The 13,416-nt window shown below is 42.0% G+C and overlaps 1 protein-coding gene across 3 annotated transcripts in view; it reads right to left on the bottom strand.

Annotated features, from left to right (window-relative positions):
- PLA2G4A (phospholipase A2 group IVA) overlaps window positions 1-13,416 on the bottom strand; it is a 137,232-nt gene that overhangs the window by 86,338 nt on the left and 37,478 nt on the right. The window lies entirely within an intron of this gene.

Below are 13,416 nucleotides of genomic sequence, written 5' to 3'. Positions count from 1 at the left end.
CACAATATATTAACCAGCCTGTCTGAAAGAGCAACCAAATGTTTCTCAAGAGAAACAATGTATGACAGTTCATTCATATTTTTCCTGTGGGGTTACTTTTCTGAAATAGGTTCTTTGTTGTGTAGGAAGGTTCCTCTTGTGAATAAGGCATCAGACTATTCTTAACTTTGCCACCGGCTTCCTACATTACTTTAGGCAAGTGATTTAATCTCTCTATAGTTCATTGATGCCATTCATAACATAAAGCTAACAATACCTACTGAAGTTTAACTCATTAATGATTGTTAAACACGTTGAAGTGCAAAACATTAACGGATATCAGTCTAAAGAGTTAAAAATAATGTGATAAATCAAGACAAATATAAATAAATTAGCTATCCACAGAAGGACAAGAAGTTTTCCATTTTCTGGAAATAAAGTTTATTAAGAGGCTTTATTTATGATTTCCTCCAATAAATTTTGGATGTGGTTATTTTTTGAGAGGAGAAATCAAAACTGTATCGAGGACAGAAGGCCACATTTATACACATTCCTGCTGTCTCCCCACATGAAAATACATTCAATACTTGCTCCTATTGATAATGTTTATTTTCCCCAAGACACTAAGAGTAGGGGGGGAAATCCACCAATACACCTATGGGTATTGTTTTGACTTTAAATATAATGGTATGAAGATATTGTCATCTGGAACCAAGTGATTTGACTGAGGCCAGGATTCACCAGTCTGACCCCAGTCATGGGGCCCAATGGGAGTGGAAGTTGTTGCCATGGAAAAAACCCACAAGCTCTCCGCCACCAAAGAAACCACAAGCCACCAGCATGGCTTCACAAGTGCGTGGCTCTGGTCAGCGAAGGGAACATGGCAAGGGCACACAAATTATGCCAATTCAACACGTTCCCACTGCAGTCTGTTGACAGGGCTCCTATGGAGCCCCTGGTGGATATTAAAGCCAACTTTTCCCAATAAAACCCTAAGGGAGATCATGTAAGGACATTCACATTGAGGTTAATTGTCCTGAGCCATAGTGGATCAAGACAGTGCTAGTAGGATCCCCCTGTATTGGCCACATTGGGTATGTCTACACTGCAATAAAACACCTGTGGCTGGCCTATGTCAGCTGACTCTGGCTCTCTGGGGCTTGGGCTCTGGGGCTATAAAATTGCAGTGTAGATATTTGCGATCACGCTGGAGCCTGGGCTATGGGCTCCCAGGATGGGAAGATTCCAGAGTCCAGGCATCAGCTCAAGCCTGAATGTTGACACTATCATTTAATAGCCTTACAGCCCAAGCCCCTCGAGCACAAGTCAGCTGACATAGGCCAGCCACAGGTGTTTTATTGCAACACAGACATAGCCACTGAACCTGTCCCTATGTTGGAAGCAGTTTCATCTGTGTTTATCTGTATTGACTGGCCCAGAACACACCACACTCTACAATTCAATGGAAACCTGATTTGATCTGCAATTCGGCATAGATCATGATCACGTTATGCCTACACGGCCCCACTTGATCATGCCTTGCTATCCCACCTGACCCATCAGCCACCTCGCTGTACCTTCCCCTTGGACTGAATTTCCTGGCAGGCAGACTTCATGCATGAATTCTGCCCACTAATCAGGATGCCCTTTGATGTACCTGGCTCCTGGGCATTACAGTTATGTGGGGTTGATTGAGTTAAGCTAGCTTGTTTCAGCTAACCCAATTGGGGTGGGGGGGGGGCAACAGCTTTTTCCTAGTCAGGTGGGAACTTGGATGCCGGGGTGAAGGCAGTCCTCAGGGACACATGGGATATGAGGAATCTATAAGTGTCACAGAAAGATTACTAGCGGGTGTCATACCAAGGAGAAGGAAGTTTATCAACAGTCTTGCTGAGTATTGCTTAGCTGCTACGACAACTGCCTGAGTTTCTTAGCTGTTGTGGCAAATATGTTTGTTTACATATGTAATTAAATATGAAAAAAACACTTTATATTCAAGACTTGTTTTGATGCAAGCCTATTATTTTCCATTTTCTTTTAATTAAAAAGACATGGAACCTGTATATTATTTCAAAATGTCAATTCCTTGGGTCAGGCCAATGCCTTTCAGCATGCTCTCTACACTGCCAAAAGCCCTTCCAGCACTCAGTGAACAGTGATAGTCTAAATGACTCTGTGGACATTCATGCACAGTGTTTTTAGCATTAATGACTGGTCAATATACACCTATTTTTTAAATCTCCCATTGGGCACTGAATGTCCTCAAGGCCAAATGCCACTCTAGTGGAGCAAGTCTAACAGTTGCACCACTAACCACCCTGAAGGCATGTTCCTGGCTCTGAACCCCACAACTGGTCTTGAACCATTTCAGCCTCATTCATGGATCCAGTCACTCACAGCTTCGGTTCTGTAGCATGCAAAGTATGGACAGCATGATTCCACATCTGAGCAGAATACTACATATCACAAGGATCAGCTGATTACCAAATCTGATGGTTGCATCACACACCTACATGGACAGACCCTGAGGCATGTTTTGGTTGTGCAATGCAGAGATGAGTTGATTTCCTATCTGTGAAATAATCTAAATTAATAGTTAACTCACCAGAGACTTTATTGATACTTTGTATTTTTATACTACCTTTCATCTGAAAGCAGTTTACAAACTAACATTCATTAATCACAAGACTCCTGTAAGGTAGGTATTACTATATTTCTAATTTACATGTAGAAAAAGATTGAACCAAGGAAAGCTTAAGTGATTTGCCCAAGGCATGACAACAGGTCTATGACAGAACCATATTAAGGACTGAGAGAGTTCAACGCCATTCCAGATCAGACACCAGTAAGAAGTGATTGTATTAGCTAGCTTTCAACAGTTAACTGAATGGACACATTTTTCTGGGGGCTGCCGTCTCATGTACCAGAATCTCAGCTTTCATTAAAAAAATTAAGTCTCTAGTTCTTATGCAGACATAAGCTAAAAATGTGAACAGAGGGTGAACTGATGTTATGGTGTCTATCTGAATATGCAGATAACCTGAAACAAGAGCTCAAATATATAAACTTCCCCAGGTCATCTCAATAGATAGTTAACACTGAAGTTGAATGATGACACCTTCAGTGTTGAAGATTTCACTGCTGATGTATGCACAAAAAGGATGGAGAGAAACAGATTATGAAAATATCCTGCTCAACCCAGAATCCTGACCCAGAAATAAAGTGTCACTCTTGAATTCATTCTGTATTAACATGTTAGCATGGTTAGTGCAGGCATTGTACCATCTTTACTCAGATTGGTGAAGTATTTCTCACACAAATAGTTCCATAAAGGTCAATGGGACTACTCATATGAGTAAACACTCAGTAGTCTGAATTAGTGTTGCACAGTCTGGCCCAAAGTAAACAGACTCCCTAGCTCTCAAGTTTCAGCTCTCAATACTCTCATACACACCACACTAACTGAAGTCAATTAGAGTTGTCAGCCCTCTATCTTCAGGACACTTTTGCCAAAGTGTTGCTTTTTTACTAACACACTTTGTACAATTATTTCACCCTGCAGAGATGTTGCTGTGGGTTAACTGAGTTTTTTCCCCATCAGAATGAAACCAGCAGTCGGGGGATAATGTAGCACACATTCTATTTATTTTCAGAAGCTGCTCTCTGACCTGAATTGGTCTCCCTTCTGCCAAATATGACATGCTGCAAACCACTGATAGAGAGATACACGAGAGGCTTCAACTGGGATGAAAAAATCAAGTTTTCACCAACATTTATGTTAAATAATCACTCTTGCCTCCAATTTTTTTCTTCGTCTAAATGTAAAGTCAGAAAACAGCAATTTTGCCATCAAAAGACGTTTGTCAAGGGAAATGGCAATTTTTTTCTGGATCATTTTCATACCCTTTTGCCCTTTTCAATGCAACAAGATTAGCTTTCCAGCTACTCTTGCAACAAGTGATGGGCCAAGAAAGTGGTAATCAGAATTGGATCCTGATCAGGGATTTTGGAGTTCGGATTTGTATCCAAATCATGGATAGGTTTGGAGTTGACTGAACTGAAATCTCATGAGTTGTTCTCAATAATATTATGAATTAATTATATTATAGTGCTGCCTAGAGGCAAATTATTGGACCATTTCCATGAGATTTCCATTACATCCAGACCCAAATACCTCTTCAAAATTCAAGTTCTTCTTCAGGTCCATACAGAAAGAGCATGTTCTCTTTCTAAACCACTTGCTGATTATTACTTTTTTTTTTTTTAAACCCCACATTTCCTTAGAAAGGCAAAGTAGTTTGTGGTCCTTCTGGTAAAAGTCATCATCGTAAGATGAAAATCTGATTGCAAATAAAAGTTGCAAATAAATTCACTCTTATCTTAAGTAAGATTATAGATTATTAAAAGAGAAGTCATCTAGCTAATTTACTTTGCTACCTCAGTACATAATTTTGAATGCCAGTTGAATGTAAGAAACATAAATTCTACCTTCCACTTCTGCCATGTCAAAATCTGGAAAGGGAAAATCTTACTGGAAAAGAACCATATCCTGAAGAAACGGAGATAAACACTGCAGGCTCCCCTTTTGTAGGAAGGGCAGAAGAGGTTGCAAACCATATGACCTACAGAAAGCTTAGAAGCTGAAAATTTTAAAATCCTAACCAAGCACTGCAGATGCTGAGATAATTCGTGCATGAAAGCTGCCCCTCCACATGTCTTTCAGCCTCTCCAGCAATTTGACTCTGAGGGCACTCACAGTTTGGCTGTGTAGATTGGTTGCATCCTGACTTCCACTGATGGCAACACACCTCTTCATGCAGAATGGCACTGTGAACACAGGGGACACCCCAGCAACTGACACATGGAAAATGAGTAGAGGTAGCCAGGTTTCTTCTTCCACACCTCTTGCACATTTTTCCTGCTTATTTTCTGAATTTTTTTCTCCTTGCCACACTACAGGTATAGCCTAAGAGCTTGGGTGTTGCTACAGGTCAATTATGTGATGCACTTGTGAAAAAGGCTAATATCATTCTGGAGTCTATTAACAGGTGTGTCATATGTAAGACACAGGAGGCAATTGGCCCATTCTACTTGGCACTCGTGAGGCCTCAGCTGTTGTAGTGTGTCCAGTTCTGAGTGCCACACTTTAGCAGAGAAGTGGACAAATTGGAAAGAGTCCAGAGAAGAGCACCACAAATTTTAAAAGGTTTAGAAAACCTGACCTATGAACACAGGTTAAAAAAATGGAGCATTCTTGAGAAAAGAAGACTGAGAGGAGACCTGATAGCAGTCTTCAAATATTTCAAGGGCTGTTATAAAGAGGACAGTGATCACTTGTTCTCCATGTCCACTGAAGGTAGGACAAGTAGTAATGGACTTAATCTGTAGCAAGGAACATTTAGGTTAGATAGTAGGAAAAGCTTTCTAACTATAAGGATAGCTAAGAACTGCTATAGACTTCCAATGGAGGTTGTGGAATCCCAGTCATTAGAGATTTTTAAGAACAGTTTGGACAAACACCTGTCAGGGATGCTCTCGTTTCACTTGGTCCTGCCTCAGTGCCGGGGACTGGACTTTTGACTTCTCATGGTCCCTTCCAGCCCTACACTTCTAGGATTCTACAAATTCAGTGTATGCCACCAACCAGACAGTTCAGTACGTGGGGACCACTGCTAAATGTTTGTTCAGTAAAGATGCCTACAGAAAACACCAATTCAGTGCTGTAGGATGCACTAGTTAGTACACAAACAACTGCTAAACAGTCCATCCTGGCTCTGTAAACCCAAAACTGAAAGCAAACGTGGCTCAGGAGATACTAATTCTTATAACAAGACCTAGGACGGAGGGACAATCTCTCTGTTGAGAACCGTTGTGTGTGAATAGAAGGGAACAACTAGGTGCAGGACAGAGAGCACTCTTATTATGTGCATATAAGAGCCAATGCCTTTCAAGAAATGAGCTGCTATATTCTGCACTAGGTGAAGTAGTATTAAGCATAGCCCCAAGCCCAGCACATTTCATTAATCTAGTTTGGAGATCACAAAAGAGTTGGATCACTGTGGAAAAATATCCATTGGGAGAATAGGTCACTACCTCCAAGCCAACTGTAGATGGAAAAAGGCACCAGGTGCCACAGCTCTCACCTGACAATCCAGGGGTAGTTCTGTTTATGACCCCAAGACTGACAATTGACCTGGCAAAGGTCAGACATATCACAGCCCCTGTCAAATACTATGAGCATCTTCCCCGTCTTATATGGACTGAGATCTAGCCAGAGCTTTCATAACTATTCCCTACTTCAGTCAGTTCCTTGGAAAGCACAGAGACGACTGTAAAATGAGATCTAAGTGTTATGCACACATGGGTGACACTAGTGACCTAAACATGTCAGCCACCCATACATTTGGGGCAGCTGGGAGGACAAGATGAAGCTCTGCATGCAACAGTCCTTGGGAAGTAGAGTAAATACTCATTACCAACCTTTGGGACCTCTCCAAGAGGGAGGAACATACCATGATGGGTCATCCTGTAGGTGATTCAACACAGCCTCAATGCAATGGCATCAATAGATGCCAAAAGATCAAACGAAACCAGCAGAGACATTTTGCCTTCCTCCATCATCACAAGGAGATTGTGGCATGGCATTAATATTGTCTCCTCACTACACTCATGCCTGAACCAGGCTAGCAAGGATGAAGGATGTTCATGAGGTCAGGATGTGCCTGGTGTTGCTCAAACAGCGTCTTCTCAACAACCTACCCCAACTATTGAAGTTGACACCAAGTGTTAGTTTCTTGAGCTGAGGTGTATTTAAGTGTGGCTTCCATCATTCCTTAAAAAGAAATGTTAACACTTCCTGTGTGAATAACAGGAATGAGACCGCCCCATAGATCTTTACCAGTCATGAGAGGCAAATCTCCAAATCTCAAATACTGAAGCAAAGCTACATAAATACATCTGAGATCACAGTAAAAACGGAGCCAAAGTTCAAGCAGAGAAAATGGTGCATTTATAATCTTCTGCACTGATACTCCTGCATGATGCCAGGCAGACCAGCCCTTATCCTGGTCCATCTGTTCATCAAAGTAGACAGAAAACTCCTTGTGGGGAAAAAATGGAGCTCTATAAAATAGTTAAACTAACTCCAACTGTCCACTATGCTTACACAAATCTAACACAAAAACTGACAGGAAATACTCTACTTTAGTCTATGACAAGCAACAAAAACAAAAAAAGCTTTCTACTTGAAACATTGCTTCAACAATAAATCTGACTGCAGGCTTAATATTGCCATCAATAATAATAATGCTGAAGAAAATTCAGAAACATCTTCAAGGGCTCTTACACCCATTAACCTAGGTTTTCAGAACAGTTATCCCATGCTTTATTGCAAAAATGATCAGATGCCTCTCACACAGCTCTGCAGTGAGATCCCCTATTCGCCTTCTTGTTTTATACAGAGACACCATGCAAGGAAAATACATGTAATGTTCCACCATTATTTAAATGGCAGGCATCTAAATCCTGTTCATGTTATACAAGCTATTAACAGTGCAGCTCTTGTGCTTCTGGCATAATTGCCAATATAACCCTCAGCTAGTTAACGGGTGGGTGTCTCTGGTTAACAAGTAGGGCACAATAGCTTCCAGATTGCTACATGTCATGAAACATTTAAACTAAGCTTCACATACAAGAGATGTAGAACAGGTGTGACACACCAGATTACTAATAAGAGACTGACATGGATCAAGGTTACAAAAGCATGGATCATGGTACGTGGCAGTACACACTGATTCTTGTGGCTGCTATAAAGTAGCAAAGTCTAGAAATAATTCTCAATCCTTTCCCCCTCCCCTCTCTCTGCCTCTCTCTCACTTATACACACACACTTCTGTCTTATTTCAAAGAGTTTCTCAAACAACAGTGTGGAAGAGACACATGTGAACATTTGCTCAAAGCCTTCCTAATCGTCCTTTTAAAAAACATGTCAGTGTGTATGAACTTTCCTATACCCCAGGGCACATTACTGTGGAGGAAGAATAGGAAAGTATACTGCACACTTAATTGTTTCTGTAGGCTGAACTCACAGCAGACACCAGAAGCTCTTTGCATCCCTCCATTTCCCCCATCCCCTGCCATAAACTCCCTGTGTGCAACCCCCTTTAATGCCCCCTGTGACATTCTGTAGCTTGGGGGAGTGTCCTGGAACCCCATATTCCTTATTTTTATATAATCCTGATCTTACATATAAAGCATGCCCTGTAAGGTATCAGGGAAAGGCTATGATATGCTGAAAATAATTTCTCTATCCAGATATGTATATCATTAATGCATATGAAGTTATGAGAATAGTGGTGTATGGTGGTCATTAAAACATACTGTAAATTGGGGAATGAGCCAGATATTAGCTCCCCAGAGACAACAGCAAGGAAAGTAACCAACACCTGGGCGGGATATCAATCAACCCATCAACAACCATTGTCCAGCAAGGTAGCTACCATGCAATGACTCACCTGCATGAGGCCACACCAGGGGAATTGTTCAACCTTGCTGGGAGACTCAGCATTGCCCCAGACATGCCTGGACTTGTGTTTTCCAAGCACATGGACTGAGGGTATAAAACAGACAGTGGCCATATGCTTGACCCTTTCTCATGCCCCCACCTACGCTGCAAGCAACTAAGATACCGAGAAGAAGACAAGACTCCAGCAGAGGTGAAATCTGTATACTAAGGACTGCAATATCTAGTGGGGTGAGAAAAACTGCTTAATCTAGTTGTTGCCCAGTCTAACAGTGTTGAGAGTTTAGATTACTTGCTTATATTTTATTTCTTTTGGTAACTAACCTTTTGCCTATCGCTTAATATCACTTAAAACAGTGGTGGCCAAAGGTTGCCCATCACTGACTTAAAAATCTACCTTTTATAGTCAATAAATTTGTTTTTCTGTTTATCTTTACCAGTGAGTTTGTATGACGTGTGTGGCAATCTGCTCAGGTTTGACAAATGCTGGTGTATGTCCACTTAATGAACCAATTAATCAATCTGCATTGCTCGTCTTGGGCAGTGCAAGACGGTATATTCCTGAGGTACCGTGGTGGGAGCTGGGGGGATTTGACTCTGGTGCCTTTCTCTGTGTGATTCATGAGTGGCTGTGGGAGCATTCATGCTATCTAGCTGGGTGTGGGGTTGTGCTGTTGTGCTGAGTGATAACAGCACCTGAAGGGGTTTGCTGCTGGTCGTTTGCAAAGCATTGTGAGAGACAGCCCAGGCTGGAGAGAGTTCAGGGGGCACAGCGGTCCCACAGTCCCAGGCTGCACCCAGGGGGGATCCTGTCACACCCCCTATTGCCCCTCTCCCACCCCACCACAGGGTCCCACATTCTCCCCCCATTCCAGGGACTGTGTGCACCCCCATTTCCCACATTCCCCTCCCATCCCCCCTTATCTCCTCTTCCCCTCATACCAAGATCCCCCACTCTCCCACCTGCCAGAGACTTTCATAGATTCATAGATATTAAGGTCAGAAGGGACCATTACGATCATCTAGTCTGACCTCCTGCACAATGCAGGCCACAGAATCTCACCCACCCACTCCTGCAATAAACCTCTCACCTATGTCTGAACTACTGAAGGCCTCAAATCATGGTTTAAAGACTTCAAGGAGCAGAGAATCCTCCAGCAAGTGACCCATGCCCCATGCTACAGAGGAAGGTGAAAAACCTCCAGGGCCTCTTCCAATCTGCCCTGGAGGAAAATTCCTTCCCGACCCCAAATATGGCGATCAGCTGAACCCTGAGCATACGGGCAAGATTCACCAGCCAGATACCCAGGAAAGAATTCTCTGTAGTAACTCAGATCCCACCCCATCTAACATCCCATCACAGGCCATTGGGCCTATTTACCATGAATATTTAAAGATCAATTAATTGCCAAAATCATATTATCCCATCATACCATCTCCTCCATAAACTTATCGAGTTTAATCTTAAAGCCAGATAGGTCTTTTGCCCCCACTGCTTCCCTTGGAAGGCTATTCCAGAACTTCACTCCTCTGATGGTTAGAAACCGTCATCTAATTTCAAGTCTAAACTTCCCGATGACCAGTTTATATCCCTTTTTTCTTGTGTCCACATTGATACTGAGCTTAAATAATTCCTCTCCCTCTCCGGTATTTATCCCTCTGATATATTTATAGAGAGCAATCATATCTCCCCTCAACCTTCTTTTGGTTAGGCTAAACAAGCCAAGCTCCTTGAGCCTCCTTTCATAAGACAGGTTTTCCATTCCTCGGATCACCCTAGTAGCCCTTCTCTGTACCTGTTCCAGTTTGAATTCAACCTTCTTAAACATGGGAGACCAGAACTGCACACAGTATTCCAGGTGAGGTCTCACCAGTGCCTTGTATAACGGTACTAAAACCTCCTTATCTCTACTGGAAATACCTCGTCTGATGCATCCCAAGACCGCATTAGCTTTTTTCATGGCCACATCACATTGGCAGCTCATAGTCATCCTGTGATCAACCAATACTCCAAGGTCCTTCTCCTCCTCCGTTACTTCTAATTGATGCATCCCCGGCTTATAACTAAAATTCTTGTTATTAATCCCTAAATGCATGAACTTATACTTCTCACTATTAAATTTCATCCTATTACTATTACTCCAGTTTACAAGGTCATCCAGATCTTCCTGTATGATATCCCGGTCTCTCTCTAAATTGGCAATACCTCCCAGCTTTGTATCATCCGCAAACTTTATTAGCACACTCCCACTTTTTGTGCCGAGGTCAGTAATAAAAAGATTAAATAAGATTGGTCCCAAAACTGATCCTTGAGGAACTCCACTGGTAACCTCCCTCCAGCCTGACAGTTCACCTTTCAGTATGATCCACTGTAGTCTCCCTGTTAACCAATTCCTTATCCACCTTTCAATTTTCATATTGATCCCCATCTTTTCCAATTTAACTAATAATTCCCCACGTGGCACAGTATCAAACGCCTTACTGAAATCGAGGTAAATTAGATCCACTGAGTTTCCTTTGTCTAAAAAATCTGTTACTTTCTCAAAGAAGGAGATCAGGTTGGTTTGGCACGATCTACCTTTGTAAAACTATGTTGTATTTTTTCCCATTTACCATTGACCTCAATGTTCTTAACTACTTTTTCCTTCAAATTTTTTTCCAAGACCTTGCATACTACAGATGTCACACTAACAGGCCTGTAGTTACCCGGATCACGTTTTTTTTCCTTTCTTAAAAATAGGAACTATGTTAGCAATTCTCCAATCATACGGTACAACCCCTGAGTTTACAGATTCATTCAAAATTCTTGCTAATGGGCTTGCAATTTCATGTGCCAATTCCTTTAATATTCTTGGATGAAGATTATCTGGGCCCCCCAATGTAGTCCCATTAAACTGTTCAAGTTTCGCTTCTATCTCAGATATGGTAATATCTACCTCCATATCCTCATTCCCATTTGTCATGCTACCATTATCCCCAAGATCCTCATTAGCCTTATTAAAGACTGAGGCAAAGTACTTATTTAGATATTGGGCCATGCCTAGATTATCCTTAACCTCCACTCCATCCTCAGTGTTTAGTGATCCCATTTCTTCTTTCTTTGTTTTCTTCTTATTTATATGGCTATAGAACCTTTTACTATTGGTTTTAATTCCCTTTGCAAGGTCCAACTCTACTTGACTTTTAGCCTGTCTCACTTTATCCCTATGTGTTCTGACCTCAATAAGGTAGCTTTCCTTGCTGATCCCTCCAATCTTCCACTCCCTGGATGCTTTCTGCTTTTTCTTAATCACCCCTCTGAGATGCTTGCTCATCCAGCTTGGTCTACAACTCCTGCCTATGAATTTTTTCCCCTTTCTTGGGATGCAGGCTTCCGATAGCTTCTGCAGCTTTGACTTAAAGTAATCCCAGGCCTCCTCTGCCTTTAGATCCATAAGTTCTTCAGTCCAATCCACTTCCCTAACTAATTTCCTTAATTTTTGAAAGTCAGACCTTTTGAAATCAAAAACCCTAGTCACAGATTTATTTTTGTTTGTCCTTCCGTTCAGTTTGAACTGAATTAGCTCATGATCACAAGAACCAAGATTGTCCCCTACAACCACTTCTTCTATGAGGTCCTCACTACTCACCAAAACCAAATCTAAAATGGCATCCCCCCTAGTCGGTTCAGCAACTACTTGATGAAGGAATCCATCAGCTATCACATCTAGGAAAATCTGAGCCCTATTATTATTACTAGCACTCATCCTCCAGTCTATATCTGGGAAGTTAAAGTCTCCCATGATCACACAGTTTCCATTAGTATTTACTTCATTAAAAACATTAAAGAGGGCTCTATGCATATCCAAATTAGATCCCAGCGGTCTATAGCACACCCCAAGCACTATCATAGGGGAGGCTCTAGTAGTTTTCTTCCCCAATGTGATTTTTGCCCAGACGGACTCTGTCTTATCCATTCCATCGCTTCTTATTTCTTTACATTCTACCTCATCATTGATATACAATGCTACTCCACCACCTTTACCTTTATTTCTGTCTTTGTGTGCCCCCCATTCCACCCATACCAGGGAATCTATATGCCCTCCCATTCCCTATTCCTTCCCATGCCAGGGGTCACCCATTCACCTCTCCAAGTCCAGGACTTTGTGAAGCCTTCTACTCCTCCCTTTGTCCGGGTCCCCCATTCTCCCCTCCATACCAGGGACTCAGGGCGCACCCTCATCATTCCCCATCCCCACACTACCATTCTTGTTCTCTTATTTCTGTGCTCTTTTTTTTCTATTTCAGGATGTCAGCAGTTTTAAACAGTATTGGCAGAATTGCCACAGGGGAGATGGAAGGTGGTCTTATACTGGAATCTCTTAATGGCTTCTATGATCCTGTCCTTTCATCTACAGACAATTCCAGAGGTGGCTGAAGATGCGTGGTCTGCTAACCAGACGTCAGGTGTCCCAGGTGTTTCCCCCTTTTTTCACCAACATCAATCTAATTCTGCTCACTGATGCCTAGCACATTCCCTGAAAATTGGGGATTGATCAGATGGAGCATTCAAAAGTTTTGCATTAGAGACAAACATCCAAACAGAGAAATACTGTTGAGTGGAATGCAAGGCCAGACAAGGTCAGCCAATTTAAGGGGCCCAATCAAGCTGAAATGTAGTCATTTTCAAAAAGTAAGATGAGTTCGGGGCCTAGCATCAGGGGCCCAAATCCTCATGTGGTGCTGCTAGGAGCTACCACAGAACAAATAAAAAATATGAATAAGTTGTGGTAAACCTGAGTGGTTTATCAATCACTTTTTCCTATGTTTTGCAAATGTCCCTTGTTACAGTGTGAAAGACCCACACATACTGGAGAGACTGACTGCATAATATACAGGGAAAACAGTGAAACAAAATGCTGACTTGTGGGGGAAGG

The sequence above is a fragment of the Chelonia mydas genome, chromosome 8 (assembly GCF_015237465.2).
Source record: "Chelonia mydas isolate rCheMyd1 chromosome 8, rCheMyd1.pri.v2, whole genome shotgun sequence".
NCBI lineage: Eukaryota > Metazoa > Chordata > Testudines > Cheloniidae > Chelonia > Chelonia mydas.
This window is presented reverse-complemented; position numbering and strand designations above follow the sequence as displayed.